This window comes from Microcaecilia unicolor, chromosome 7, assembly GCF_901765095.1.
Source record: "Microcaecilia unicolor chromosome 7, aMicUni1.1, whole genome shotgun sequence".
In the NCBI taxonomy this organism is placed as follows: domain Eukaryota; kingdom Metazoa; phylum Chordata; class Amphibia; order Gymnophiona; family Siphonopidae; genus Microcaecilia; species Microcaecilia unicolor.
In genome coordinates this window covers 255,003,306-255,017,994 of record NC_044037.1, presented here as the reverse complement: position 1 = coordinate 255,017,994, position 14,689 = coordinate 255,003,306, and the positions used below count along the sequence as shown (strand labels likewise).

At 46.2% G+C, this 14,689-nt stretch overlaps 1 protein-coding gene across 6 annotated transcripts in view; it reads left to right on the top strand.

The window, feature by feature from the left end:
- Positions 1 to 14,689, top strand: part of MBD5 (methyl-CpG binding domain protein 5) — a 235,657-nt gene that overhangs the window by 9,844 nt on the left and 211,124 nt on the right. For 5 of the 6 annotated variants that reach the window (XM_030209183.1, XM_030209188.1, XM_030209187.1 and 2 more), the window contains exon 2: positions 9,986 to 10,075. The exons of the other annotated variant lie outside the window; for it this stretch is intronic. The gene's annotated coding sequence lies outside the window, so the exon portion shown is untranslated. The remainder of the gene's footprint in view (positions 1 to 9,985; positions 10,076 to 14,689) is intronic. 6 annotated transcript variants of the gene reach the window in all.

Sequence of the window (14,689 nt, the reverse complement as noted above, 5' to 3'; positions counted from 1 at the left end):
ATTTTGAATCTATATATTCTCTCAAAACTTACACAAAAGGTAGCATTTGATCAATTGGTCTTGCATGTAACATACATAGTAACATAGTGAATGATGGCAGATAAAGACCTCTATGGTCCATCTAGTCTGCCCAACAAGATGAACTCATTTTACATGGTATGCAATACTTTATATGTATACCTGTTTGATTTGTCCTTAGACCAAATTAACACACTGCACTCGTGACAGACGGGCTTTAGAGCCAATCTCAATACAAAAACAACAGTGACTGTATTGCTTAACGAACTTCACACTATTCAAGAAAGGAGAGAAATCGTTCTCATCTCTCTGAACTTGTCGGCTTGCATTCGACCTTGTGGATCACTTATTACTCTTGGTATGTCTTCAATCAATTCATCTGGTCAGTACTACTCTGGCTTGTCTTAAATCTTTTCATACAGGCAGAGTTTTCTCATTATCAACACCTAACCATGCATTTTCTGATTATAAGCTGACTTGCAAGGTTCCTCAGGGGTCAGTGCTCTCACCATTACTATTTGTGACAGAACAGTGTATTTAAGCCTTTAAAACTGCCTTATTTCCTGAAATGTACTTCTCTAGTTTGGCCAGCAGGTGGTGCGTGTTTATGCTTCGAAGCTGCTGCAGATCCAAGACTTTCCCTTTTGTCCAAGCCCTTTGGAAAGACAGTCTACAGTATACCTTCAAACTAGTTGCTCCGGGCTCTGATTGGGCCAGGAGCTCCATTTCATTTGGATTGTACTGGTTCTTGACCCAATCTTAGCCAGGAAGAAAAAAAATACAGTAGGATCTCTTTGCTGAGGCTCTGTGAACAATTATATATCCTGATCTTCCTAGGTACTTTTTAGAAAGTAAACAAATTCTTAGATAGTTTTATAATTAATCTATATTTCAGTTACCTGTCATTGTTTGCTGATTGCACTTTTTATGTTTCACTGTTCAATTTTAAGACAATAAACAATTTTCAGTTTCTTGCCTCTGCTTTCTCTTATGCTTTTTCGGTCCAGAGCTTCCTTTCATTTGAAAGAAACTTGCCTTTTGTGCATTTATGCCATGGAGGTATTTAAATGTCTCTCTCATATCTCCCATCCCCCCCTTTCTTCCAAAGTATACATATTGATCTTGGCTTTACGTCTGTCTCCTTATGCTTTATAACGAAGATCACTGACCATTTTGGTAGCTATCCTCTGGACCAACTCCATCTTGTTTATATATTTTAAGGTGTTTTTTCCAAATGGGACACTATCCCCTCCCTTTCCTGCTGACCACTCCCCTCCCTATGCACCCAAGCATCCTTTTGGCTTTTGCTGATGCATTTGTTACCTGTTTGGCCACCTTAAGATCATCAGGCACTGAAGATGATCTTGGTTTAGCAGGTATGTAAGGACCCCAGCATCCCATAGAGATTGACTTCACCTTTTACTCCCTGCCTCATCAAACATACACACAGATGTGGGTTTTTTTTTTTTTTTTTTAAATTTCTAATAGCTTGATTTCACAGATTCAGGACTCTCAAATCCTTGGCACTATTATATCCAATCATGTGACCATAATTTTACTGGTTGTCTGTCAGCAGACAGGTCTGTCCCATTCACAATGGAGGTTTAACTTGAGGTTACTAAAATGAGGATTTAATGAGATGATTTAAATGAATTGTCTATTTTTAGGTGCCAAGAATACAGTTTTTTAGAGCCTGTTCTATAAAGGAAAGTAGGTGGCTACTTTCCTTACAAAATGCCAGTCTAACAGGTCAAATACACAACTGTATTTTAGATGTGACCCCTCGAGGTGGTGTTGTGGAGGAATCCTTGTTAGACCTGGATAGGGATCTGGAGTCAGCCTCAGGGGACACATTGAAGAATCCAGGCTTTTGGTAGGGGATCCTTTTTATTAAAGAAGGCTTGGGGTGATCCACAACCTCAGCCAGTAGCCTGTTGGGGTAAGAGTTCAGAGGAGCCCAGTCATCTTAAAAGACCTAGGATGGATCCTGTGGCTAGCTGGGAGTTTTCAGTCTGTTACACCTGGAGGGGTGTTGGACCATGGAAGCGCCCCAAGTGTTGTGCCTTCATTGTGGAAAAAACTTATGTAAATCATATTATTCTATAATTTGTGTGCATAATTGGATGTAATCATGAAAGATATGTCTTGTTTTTGTCTTGCCATTTGGCCATTAAGAGGGCACATTTAAGATGGAGGGGTTTCAGAGCAGATGTGATTACGACCCAGCTTTAGACATAAAAAGTTATACTTATTTTAGAGTATGCGAAAGTCTGGAAGGTGTTTGAGGCTGGGAACTCATATCGGGGTTTCTCATCATATTAGCATAGTAAAGGACGGCAGATAAAGACCTGTATGCAAGTTTGCGAGTTCCACTGTATTTTTGCAGAATTGGGCGGGTTCCCACTGGAATTTTTCAAAAGTCATAGATCACGACTTATTGGGCGGTTTTTCGCAGCCGCAGGACCTGCAGGTTGGCCAGTTTTTCCCTTGGTCTGTCTGCTCACCCGCCTATTGGTCCAGTTTGACCAGTAGGAGGTCAAGGGAGGTGGGATCTAACCCGCTTTTTAAATGCATCCTCTTTAAAAATGCGAAATCCCTCTTTGGAGGGGAGAGGATATGGATTTATCCCGATGTTACAAAACAGACCCAGATAAAGAGAGAGGCATTTTTGGCTTTAAAAAAGGAGACGTTGGAAGTGGGGGCCTCCTTCTTTTTAGCGTTCCCATGTAAGTGTATAGTAAATCTGGGAACAACAAAATATGTGTTTTATTCTCCGGAACAACTTAAATCATTTATAGAAATGAAACAACTGAAAATTTAAAAGAAAATGAGAGACATGCAGCCTATTTAATTTAATATAGTTATTATGAATATGTAAACTTCTCTATTCATTTCGCCTCCCATTTGTATATTATTTAGTGGTCTAAGGAAGCGTGATGTTTATTTGTTTAGTTATATAGAAACTTTACTTTGTTATATTCTTGCTGTATTTCTGAAACAAGTTTGTATGCTTGTTTATATATTGAAATAAAATAAATGCTTCCTCCTGTCGTGTGCCTCGTCGTGAGACGTGTGTCTGGTGAGGTGAGCACTGCAGGTGATGGAGAGTTAGCATTGAATGGAAGAATAATAAGTTTTGAAGATGTCCTCGCGACGGTGGCTGGGACTGAACAAAGCTGGTATCCCGTGGGGAGTGGATTCGGGCCTCTTGTTAGGCCTCACTCTTTGCGGCTTTTGTATGGTGGCCTGAACGCTGTGGGATTGTTGGGATCGCACTCGGTGGTGGCGGCTGGAAACATGCACATTTGAGGTGCAGCCGGGCTGGGACATCTGCGAGGAGGAGGCTGAGTGGTGAGCACTGTGGGACTTTGCTTCACCGTAGGTGGAAAAGGAAGCACCGCCCCTGGCCCTGAGCAAGACGCTGCTGCTCAGAGGAAGGCTCGAGCGGCCATGGAGCTGCTGGGCCGCAGCTGGGGACTGTAAGGTTGGGTTGGATGCTCTGCATGAGTACTTGCTCAGACCTTGCCCCAAATCATTCTCACGTATGCTCGTTTCCCTCAGGAAGCACCTTGTCTTTGTTGCAAAGCATGTATGAGGCCCAGGCTTGCCCCCAATCACTCAGCTCCGGTATTGTGTGTTTCGCTTAGTTTTCCCAGGTTGTAAACTCTTTAACATGCCCTGTGTACATTATAAATTTTCGTCCAAACTAAATTATGACACAGTCACATTTGATGGGTTGCACATCTTGCTGTGTGAGTGACTTGAAGAAGCAGATCATCATGGGTTGAGAGAAGCTGAAAGCAGCTGGCTGTGACCTACAGATCACCAGTGCACAGACCAATTAAGGTACAATCAGTTTTGCATCTGTCTCGCAGTGGAGCCCATCCAAAAAGGTCATAAATTATGTCTTTCTCTTAGTGCCTTATGTGCAAAGTTTAAGGCCAGTCTCATTTTGCACATTAACTTGTTAAATTTAAGTATAGCTTTTGGTATTTGAAGTTTCTTACTTTTGGACTGCTGGATATAAATTTGTCGCATAATAAAGGGGACAGTAGAGGGACGATTACTCTTCCTTGTCATCAGCAGCAGATGAATCCATTATGAATGTGTTGTGTCCACCTACCAGCAGGGGGAGATAGAGAACACTGAAAACCATAGTGCCTCTAGGATGGCTAGCTCCATCTGCCTCTCAGTATTTCTCTATCTCCCAGCAGAGTTGGACGCAGCTTATTCAGCTCCTTGAAGATTCTGCCTGGGGTGGCTCCTGTGCCTTTGCCAGATGTAGCAGGGGTGTTGTGGCTAAGTGGCGCCCACTTTAAAGGCACATAGGTTTGCCCTTTCCCTGCCTTACCCTTCCCCCTGTGTGGATGCAGGCATATAGGTTCGCCCTTTCCATGCCTTTCCCCACCCTCTTCTGCCTCTGGAGTACCTTTGTAGCTGTTAGCCTCCAACTTTCCTCACAGCGTTGTAAAATAAATGCGCTTTTCAGCGCTGCTATTTCTGAGGCTTTTCCTGACTGTGCAGCGTGACCGGAGCTCGTGGACTCCGGTCCTTTGAGGTAAGAGCGGTACTCAGCTCCTCCGGGGAGGGCCCGCGGATGGCGTTACGATCGGGGTGATTTTGGCGCAAAGCCGCCATTTTGAATTTTATTCTGCCGTTTTTTGGCGATGGCTGCTTAGGGAGTTAAGCGCTGTTCCCGTTGTGGCAAGCAAAGATCAGTAGCGGGGCTTTGTAAAACGTGCTGTTTAGACAGTAGAACCAGTACGAGCATGGCAGTGGGCGCCATCTTGGAAGCGCCGCATGGCTCGACCCCCGCGGTTGCAGAGGAGTCTGAGAGCAAAGGACTAAAATACAAATTAACACATGCATCCAGCTTTTCCTAATAGGCACGCAGCTATGGAATGTATTACCACTTGAAGTGAAAAAACAACGCGACCTAACCAACTTTCGGAAATCACAGAAAACCTGCCTCTTCAACAAAGCATACCACAATGATCCTTCATATGAACTTTAACGCATTACCACTTTATTATTCTGAATGTGTTCTCTTTATACCTGTTTGCTTAATTTTATTTTGTCATTCATTTTCTCTATGTAATACCACTTGCATCTTTCACTCTGGAATGGCGATTGCCATGACGGAACAATGTAAGCCACATTGAGCCTACAAATAGGTGGGAAAATGTGGGTTACAAATGCAACAAATAAATAAAATAGGCAAAAGCTGGATCCACGTTATACCTCCTCCAGTCAATTCCACGGAGGAGGACCCAGCTTTTACTTATGGATGTAGGGCAAGAAATGAAGAAGAAAGGAGGAAAGTAAAGAAATAAATGGAAAGGAAGCCCTGGAAACGGAGTTAAGAGAACAGATAAAGAGCAGCAGAATCAGAGACTGGGACCAATATGGATAGAAAAACAGTCATCAGACAACAAAGGTAGAAAAAAATCATTTTATTTTCATTTTAGTGTTTGGAATATGTCCAATTTGAGAATTTACATCTGCTGTCTTACTTTGCACTGGTTATATTGGAGCTGTAACAGCTTACAGAAATTATTTATAATGAAAAAAAATCACGTTATTTGTTTCTCCTATACTAGTATAATATTTTCAATGATGTTTGTTTATATGCGCCATGGCTGGTATACGGGGTGCGGCTAATGTGGGTGTTGCCATCATAGGGGTGGATCCATATGTGGTGATCCTGCCCATAATGAGTACCGGCACCTTTTTTTTTCTACAAAAAAAAGCACTGATTAAGAGGTACATGACAGGGCTGCCCCTTACCCCCCCTGTTGTTTATTCTGACTTTAGACCCATTGCTCCATGATATACATGGGTCTCCAGATGTCCAAGGAGTGCGGATTGGTCCCCATAGTTTTAAGATAGCAGCTTTTGCTGATGAGATCCTGGACCACCTTTTTACTCCTGATCGCTGTTTAGCAGCTTTGTTGGAACTTATTAAAGAATATGGTGATTATGTGTGCTTTCATCTGAACTTAGACAAATTTAAAGTTAACCCCTCCTCGGAGCAGATATGCCATCTCTGGGACCCCCAGTTTCCTTTGGAGTGAGCAATCTGTTTCCATTCCTTAAATTATTTAAAACTTTCTTACTAAGGACTCTGTAAATTTAAGAAACAGGCCCAATCTAAGGTATTAGTCACTCTAATTCAACTGCATCCTGAAGGTCTGTGCTTTCATAGCGATGGGCACGTGGACTCTTTTTTTTTTTTTTTTTTATGTGCCATATACCGCCTAGTGCTCAACGTAATCTGTAGGACACCACGGGGGTTGTTTTTTTTTTTGCATTGTTACCATATGTTGCCATCGGCGTCCGAGTGCTGCCAACTGAAACTGCTTTTAAATTATGAAAAACAGAGAACGAGATGAGACATTTCGATTGCTATTGGCAATTTCCCTGTTCTGTGCGATTCTCCTATCTATCTTCAACTGCGATCTGCTGGTCACTGGAGAGAACATCTCTTTCCAAGGCCACACGTTGTCTATAATTGGGACTTGTAGTCCCTCTTTTTTTTTATATATATCAAACGTGCGTCTGTCCTTGAACATGGCACACCGGAGGAGTGTGCATTCGAATTCCCTGTCATGGCCTACCAAGATGGTCACTATCATCTATCAAGAGCCTGTGGGCATTCGATTCATGCACATTCCAATATGGTCACCCTGAGTGAAACTAAACCCTGGTATTTGTTCAAATGCAGATCGACTGGAATCTACAAATGACAGACTACAGTCCTGCTGGTGACTACAGTTTTAACTGTAGGTAGTTTTGTCATTTGTTGACATCATCTTTTTTTTTTTTGTTATCTGTAGCGCCCTGAGTGAACCCATAACTCCTTGTCTAACCACCCCAAGCTGCCCACCGCTTGTGTGCTCTGACCAATATGTCTGTCCTGTGTACTTCCCTTTACTCACGCGCGACCTAGAGCTCTCCTAGATGGCTGCCGCCTGTGTGCTCACTCGTGCATGCTGGTGCCCGGACGCCTGAAGAGGTTGTCCGGCTCCACCCAGGGGCTTTTAAACCCCTTCTAGCTCGCCACCCCCCTTGCCAGCGGGGTGCCTTTGGGCGGCGGGAACATGCCCACCATGCCTCGCTCTCACCCCGCTGCGCATGTCCGTCGCGGCACGGCGCCATGTTATAGGCGGCTCCGTGCATCCGATGGGGCGCTGCGCCTTGCTTATCTGTTTAGAGAGCTGGAGGGACCTGCCTTTGTCGTTACTGAGGTGCATTAGTCTGTTACAAGTGATCATCTTGCCTCAATGGTTGTATCTTCTTCAAACTCTCCCTCTATACCTATTACGTGGTGACCTCCGCACAATTAAATCGATTACTCACAAAATTTTGTTGGGCCATTAAAAAACCCAAGTTAAAATTTCCTTTGTTGCCACTTTACACCCTTTGAAATAGAGTGGGCTTATTACGCCCCATATCATCTTCTTTCCTTACTGCACAGCATTAGTTCTCAGGTGCCTCGACAGTTCAGCAAGGGACTATTATTGATCCTTTTACGGGTGCGCTGGAGGGTTTTAGTGAAGAGTCTTGGAGGCAATCCCATGGTGACAGATCAGATTACATTGTGTGGGAATGTAGCCATCAGACTGAAATGGATAATACTGTTTTACAGAATTGGAAGCGTAAGGGGGTGGCTAGACTGGAGCATCTTTAAGATGGGTAGGGTACTCTTCTTTCTTATGAGGCGTTCCAGCAGAAAATTGGAATGGGATAGGGAAATAGGCTTGCCTATTGCCAGGTGAAGCATTACATAGCATCCATGGAGGCAGACCTGCTTCAGTTGTGCATGGGGGCGAAACTTAGAGCCTTCTTTGATGCCATCTCTGAGAGGGAAATTAGTGTTTCGGGAGCGCATAAGACCCTGCTTCAATTGGTACCACCTAAGGATTGGCGGGATATACGGGAGTGGTGGGCGTGTGACTTGGGGAGTAATCTTTCAGGATGGAATTTTACTGTCAACATTAGGAGAATACCTGCCTTCGACAGGTGTGCTTGGTTGCAAGAGAGCTACTATCAGATACTCCTTAGAGCATACTGTGCTCAAACGCAGCTATACCAAGTGGGGGGGGGGGGGGGGTCCCCTCGCCTCGCCTCGCCGCGCTAAATGCACAACAGAGGATAACTCTTTTATTCATGCTCTTTGGTGTTGCCCACTGATACAGAGGTTTTGGGGGGAGTTGGTAGCCTATTTTTCTTATGCATTGGGTCTGGATGGCACTGGTTCTATTGCTCAATTGTTATTGGATAAGCCAGTAGCTTTTCAGGGTTACTCCAGGGGGATACGACTGCTCCTTAGGAAATTCTGCCTGGTGGTAGGAAGTGCATTATGCAACATTGGACTTCACGGGATCCTCGAAATTTCTGGTACTGGAGAAACCAGATTCATCTCCTGGCTGTGTGGGAGGCCTGGGATGCTAGAGATACACCAACGCGCAACGCACAATATTTACAAATTTGGGATCCATATTTGCACATGTATCCTTGAGGGCATAGTGTGATACTCAGCACTCTCTGAATGTATGGATCTATTGGATTGTGTTACTTGTAGATGATTGGCAGGATTGGAGATTTGCTTTCTTACCTGATACATGATGGTGGTGGGTTGGTAGCCTTCTTCCTTCAGTGGTGAGGAGAGTACAAGACACAGGCTCTCTACACTCAAAGATAAAAATTTGGTCTATTTCGGGTGGGGGGGGGGGGAGCTTGCCGACACACACATTGGTACAATACCTTTATCATATCCTCTCATACAGTGTGATTCAACGTCCTACCCCACAGTACGAGCATATGCAAGTCCCCCAAAACACCCTATCTCTATCCAGCACCTACCCTCTCACATTCTCAAATGTCCCCCCTCTGTCTTTCCCTCGTCCCCTCCCCTTTCCCACAAACCATCATCAGGCTGATATAACAAGCCATTACAGAAGAAGGGAACATCCCTTCAAACTCGCTCTTCTTCCATATGTACACTCAATCCCCAGAAGAAGAAAAAATACCATACCTCATCCCACATTTGTTCTTTTTCATTCTGTCAACCAATTAAACATGTTCAAAGAAACTTCTAATTATTAGAACCATCTTGCAGTTATCACGATCATAGTGAGTATTATCTTACACTCCAGTGTTATACATCACCCATCCCAGATAATTTAGGAATCCTCATTTTCCCTAATATACAGTTCCCCAGTTCAGTCCCGGTGCTCCGCAGCAGATTTTCGGGAACCCTCTGGGCATCTCCGCTAGTGACGACTATTACAGTTGATTCTATGATAGCACTGTGATGAAACCTTTTAGCAGGGTAGTAGTTGGACCTCCATAGGAGTAGCTGACTGGGCAGGCAGTAAGCCTGTGGCCTACAGCACCTGCCTAGCCACTGGCACCATCACTAGTCTATGGGTCTTTGAGTTGATAATGCAGTCTATATCAAATGTTTTCATCCTTCAAACATTTGAGTTATATCTTGAAAGTTAGGCCCTTTTGGGAAAGTAATACATTTGAGTTATGTCTTGAAAGTTAGACCTTTTGGAAGAGTAACAGCCAGTAAAATATCTCCACTGGCTGCCTGTGACAACCAAGAATTTTTGGCAGACCTTTTGAAATAGGTCCATCAGATTCATTTCTCGCGACTACTCAGGAATACCATGGACCCATAAATTATTATGACATGAACAACTCTCACAGTCATCCAGTTACATTAACATCTCCTCCTTGTCTGAAACCAGTCGTGATAAAAGTTTTGCAGCTCTACCATGTCCTACTTGTGGTCGATTAGTTTCTCTTTTGCATCTTGAATCCATATCAGACAGAGTAGAGTGGATTTCAGTCAGGTTAGCGTGCAACTCATTCTTGATACTCAAGATCGGCACTGTAATTTCATCAACCCAGTGCCGCATTCTGGTACAATTAACCACCATGGATTTCTCTCTCACAGCGATGCCGGTGTAGCTTGTGGGCAGCTCCAATAGATCCCCTTCTCAGGCATCATCACCCATATTGGCACCTTCATGATCTCCAAACTCCGGTATGGCATATGTAGTTTTTCAATCTATATTCATTCAGTCTATATTGTAAGCCACATTGAACTCAAAATGTCTTGGGATAATGTGGGTTATAAATGTCACAAATAAATAAATATGTTCAGATATGGGAGCCTCTCTTTTTTGTAGCCATCAGCATCAAGAGGGTCTTCCCAAGTTGAAACATGTATGCCCAATGAGGTAAGGAATAATGCTTGTTTTGCACCTTTTAGCACTGGGCCATGGGAAGCTCATGTCTCAATGTGCCATCTACTCTGGTGATTTTCCTCCCCGCAACTTGCATACTTTTTCACTCCGCCCGCCCTGTTCCCAGTCTGTGCCCCCAGCAATGCGTACAGTAAAAGTATGCATATTAATGCCAGTACATTTACTTTTATGCCTGACTTAATTTTATAAAAAACTATTTTACATGTACAAATTGCCACGTGCACCATAATGATTTTTTAAAATTACCCCTTTAGGAGGCAAATGTATAACAAGGCCCTAAGATTTAGGCACCATATTTGCATGGGCACCTATTCCATAAGAACACTTAGCACTTACGTGTTCTTATAGATTACTAGTATAAACCAGCATCGGTGTGCCTGATGCCTAAATGTAGGCATGCACATTTACACCAGATCTATATCTAGCATAAATGGGCTTGTCTAAATACAGCATTTACACACATAACAAACAGTTTTCTGTAACAGCCTGTGTAAATGTCAGCTATACTTATGACATTCCCATGTACTGCCTCTGTGAGCACCTCCCTTGCATCTTCAGCTAAGCCATTTTAAAGCATAATTACAGAATAGTGGTTAGGCATGCTACTTTCAGTTATTCACTTAAATGTACAGTACCCATGTAAATGGTAGTTACCTTGTCATCAAGCAGATGAAGCCATTACGTATGGGTTATGTCCATCAACCAGCAGGGGAGATAGAGAGCACTCAAACTTTCACAGTGCCCTCTTGGCCAGCTAGCTCCACTGCCTCTTCAGTATTCTCTATCTCCCTTAGCAGGGTGGCTGCAGCTTGTTCGAGCTCCAGAAAAATCTGCCGGGAGGTGGTTCCTGGCTTGCCAGTTGTTAACCGGGGTGTTGGAGGCTATAGCAGCTTCACTTTAAAGGCACATAGGTTAGCCCTTTCCCTGCCTTACCCATACCTCTGTGGATGTGGACATATTGCCTTGCTTTCCCTGTCCTTACCCACCAACAGTGGATGCAGGCATATAGGTTCGCCCTTTCCCTGCCTTTCCCACTCATCTGAGCCTCCGGAGTCTTCAATACCTCTGCTTTCCTCACAGCTTAAAAAAAAAAAAAAAAAAAGTTGCGTCGCGTTTTTAAACGCAGAGATGCTGGAACAGAGGTTTTTGACCTGATTTTCAGCAGGATCGTAGTTGTACACTAGATCCTTTGAGGTAAGAGTGTTTTACAACTCCTCCGGGGTGGGCCCGCGATCGGGGCGATTTTGGCGCGAAACCGCCATCTTGGATTTTACCGCCGTTTTTCGGCGTTGGCTGCAGACAATGTAAAGCGCTGTTGCACTTGTGGCAAGCGCAAATCAGCAGCAGGGCTCTGTAAATCGTGCTGTACTGGCGTAGGAGCCGGCCCGAGCATGGCGAGCGATGTTTTTTCCCGCTCTGAGCTGGCAGCGGGCACCATTTTGCTTACACCGCATGGCGCGGTCTCCATGGACACGGAGAGCCCTGAGCCGGGTGGGGCACCTCGAGATGAGGTTATTTCAGGAGTGGCTAGCACCGGACAGGATTTGGGTGCCCAGGGTGAGATTTTCTCCCCGGATTTTGTGCTTTTGCTGCATAAAGCATACATGATGAAAAGAGCCCTTCCTCAAGGGTCGCCTGAGGCTCCTCTGATTGCCCCCCCGATGGATTCTGGCCTGGGACTGCCCAGTGAGGCTTTTTTCCCGGATGCTTGGCCTAAAGATAAGCGCAGAAGGGTTAATTCCCCTTCAGATTGTGGTCAGGGTGTGAGGATTCGGAGAACTCTGACAGACGTTCTTGGTCTGAGGAACCAGAGTCAGGTGCGGATTTACCACAGGATCTGGATGATCCCTCCGCGGTGAGGATTTTCCACCGTGATGAGCTGCCAGCGCTTATTTCAGATACCCTGCAGGCCCTCTCGATTGAAGATCCTGACAGTGGCATGGCCTCCTCGGGTAATCCCAGGATGGCTAGTACCAAGAAAGCTGCTCGGGCCTTCCCTTTGCATGACTCCATCCTAGAGCTTGTTTCGGCTCAGTGGGCTGACCCCGAGGGACCTTTGAGAGTTTCCAGGGCTATGGGGCAGTTATACCCTCTGTGTGAGGGACATATGGCTCGTTTTCAAATGCCTACAGTGGATGCCCTAGTCACTGCGGTGACAAAGAGAACTACCCTCCCTGTTGAAGGAGGTGTTGCCCTGAAGGATGTTCAAGACCGTAGGCTGGAAACAGCATTGAAACGGTCCTTTGAAATTGCAGGTCTCACTGTTCGGGCGTCTGAATGCAGCTGTTATGCTGTTAGAGCCTGCCTAGCTTGGCTGCAACAGGCAGTGGCTCAGCCCGGAGATGGAGCGGAGCCCTTCTTGGATGTGGCTCCGCGGATGGAGGTGGCCTTGTCCTTTCTGGCTGATGCCCTTTATGACCTTTTCAGAGCTTCGGCTAAACAAATGGCATGAGCAGTGGCGGCTCGCCGTCGTCTGTGGCTACGACACTGGGCAGCGGACATGGCCTCTAAGCAAAGGTTGGTGAAGTTGCCTTTTCAAGGACTTCTCCTATTTGGTGAGGAGTTGGAGAAAATTGTGAAAGGCCTGGGTGATCCAAAACCCCAGCGCTTGCCCGAAGATAGGCAGAGGCCTTCCTCTAAGGGCCAGGCGGTCCACTCCTCGTACAGACCTCGCTTCCTTGAAGCTAGAAGGTACCGCCCGGGGCGTTCTGCTGGGTTCACTTCACGTGCCCGTGGTAAGCAGAGGAACTCCTTTCGCTCGGACAAGCGTTCCGCAGCCAGTGGCTCAAGACCAGGAGTTCAGGGGCGACCCTCTCAATGATGGTGCGCCGGCCCTCTCCTCGATGCCTGTCATCGGAGGACGGCTTTCCCTCTTTGTCGAGGAGTGGGCCAAGATTTCCTCAGATCAGTGGGTTCTGGACCTAATCAGAGATGGATACAGAATAGAATTCAATGCCCCAGTAAGAGACGTGTTTGTGGAGTCCCGATGCGGTTCTGCCGTCAAACAGGCGGCGGTGGAGGAGACTTTACAAGGTCTGATTCAGTTAGGGGCAGTGACCCCGGTGCCTCCCGCCGAGCAAGGCTGCGGCCGATACTCCATCTACTTTGTGGTGCCGCGAAAAGGTGGGTCCTTTCGCCCTATTCTGGACTTAAAAAGAAGTGAACAAGTCCCTGAGAGTGCGGCATTTCCACATGGAATCCCTGCGCTCCGTCATTGCGGCGGTACAGCCAGGAGAGTTTCTCACGTCTCTAGACCTGAAAGAAGCTTATTTGCACATACCGATTTGGCCCCCGCACCAGAAGTTTCTGAGGTTTGCGGTGTTGGGAAAACATTTCCAGTTCAGGGCCTTGCCTTTTGGCCTCGCCACAGCTCCCCGAACCTTTTCGAAGGTAATGGTGGTAGTAGCTGCTTTTCTCAGGCGAGAAGGTATCAGGATTCACCCGTACCTAGACGACTGGCTCATCAGAGCAGACTCTGTAACAGAGAGCTTACAAGCTACAGCCAGAGTGGTCTCAGTACTGCAATCTCTAGGCTGGGTCGTCAATATGGCCAAAAGTCACCTGTCCCCTTCACAATCTCTAGAGTTTTTGGGGGCCAGGTTCGACACAGTCTCGGGCTATGTGTTCCTACCCGAGCTAAGGCGGTTCAAGCTTCAGAATCAGGTCCATCTGCTCCTGAGGATGCCCCGTCCGCGAGCTTGGGACATTGTCCAGCTGCTGGGATCGATGACAGCCACGATGGAAGTGGTACCCTGGGCGAGAGCGCACCTGAGACCTCTACAGTATTTCCTCCTCTGGAGATGGTCTCCTATTTCTCAGGATTACCAATGCAGACTTACTTGGCTCCCTGCGGCCCGACTCAGCATGGAGTGGTGGCTCTCGGACAGCATGCTGCAGCGAGGAATGCCGCTGACGCTCCCCGTTTGGTGCCTAGTGGTAACAGATGCCAGCCTGAAGGGCTGGGGCGCACACTGCAAGGGGAAGCATGCCCAGGGTCTATGGACACCCGAGGAGTCGGAGTGGTCCATCAACCGCCTAGAGTTGAAAGCGGTGTTTCAGGCGCTTCTGGCCTTTCAAGTGACCCTGGAAGGATTGGCTGTCAGAGTGATGTCGGACAACACGACAACGGTGGCCTATATAAATCTACAAGGCGGAACAAGGTGCAGAGCACTAGCCGCGCAGGCCGAACTGATTTGCCACTGGGCCGAGCTGCATCTTCAGTGTCTGTCGGCAGCTCATATTGCAGGTCAGAGCAATGTGCAGGCCGATTATCTGAGCAGGCATCAGATCGATCCAGCAGAATGGAATCTGGCAGACGAAGTATTCCTGCAGATCTGTGCCAAATGGGGTAAGCCCGTGATGGATCTAATGGCGACAAGTGCCAATACCAA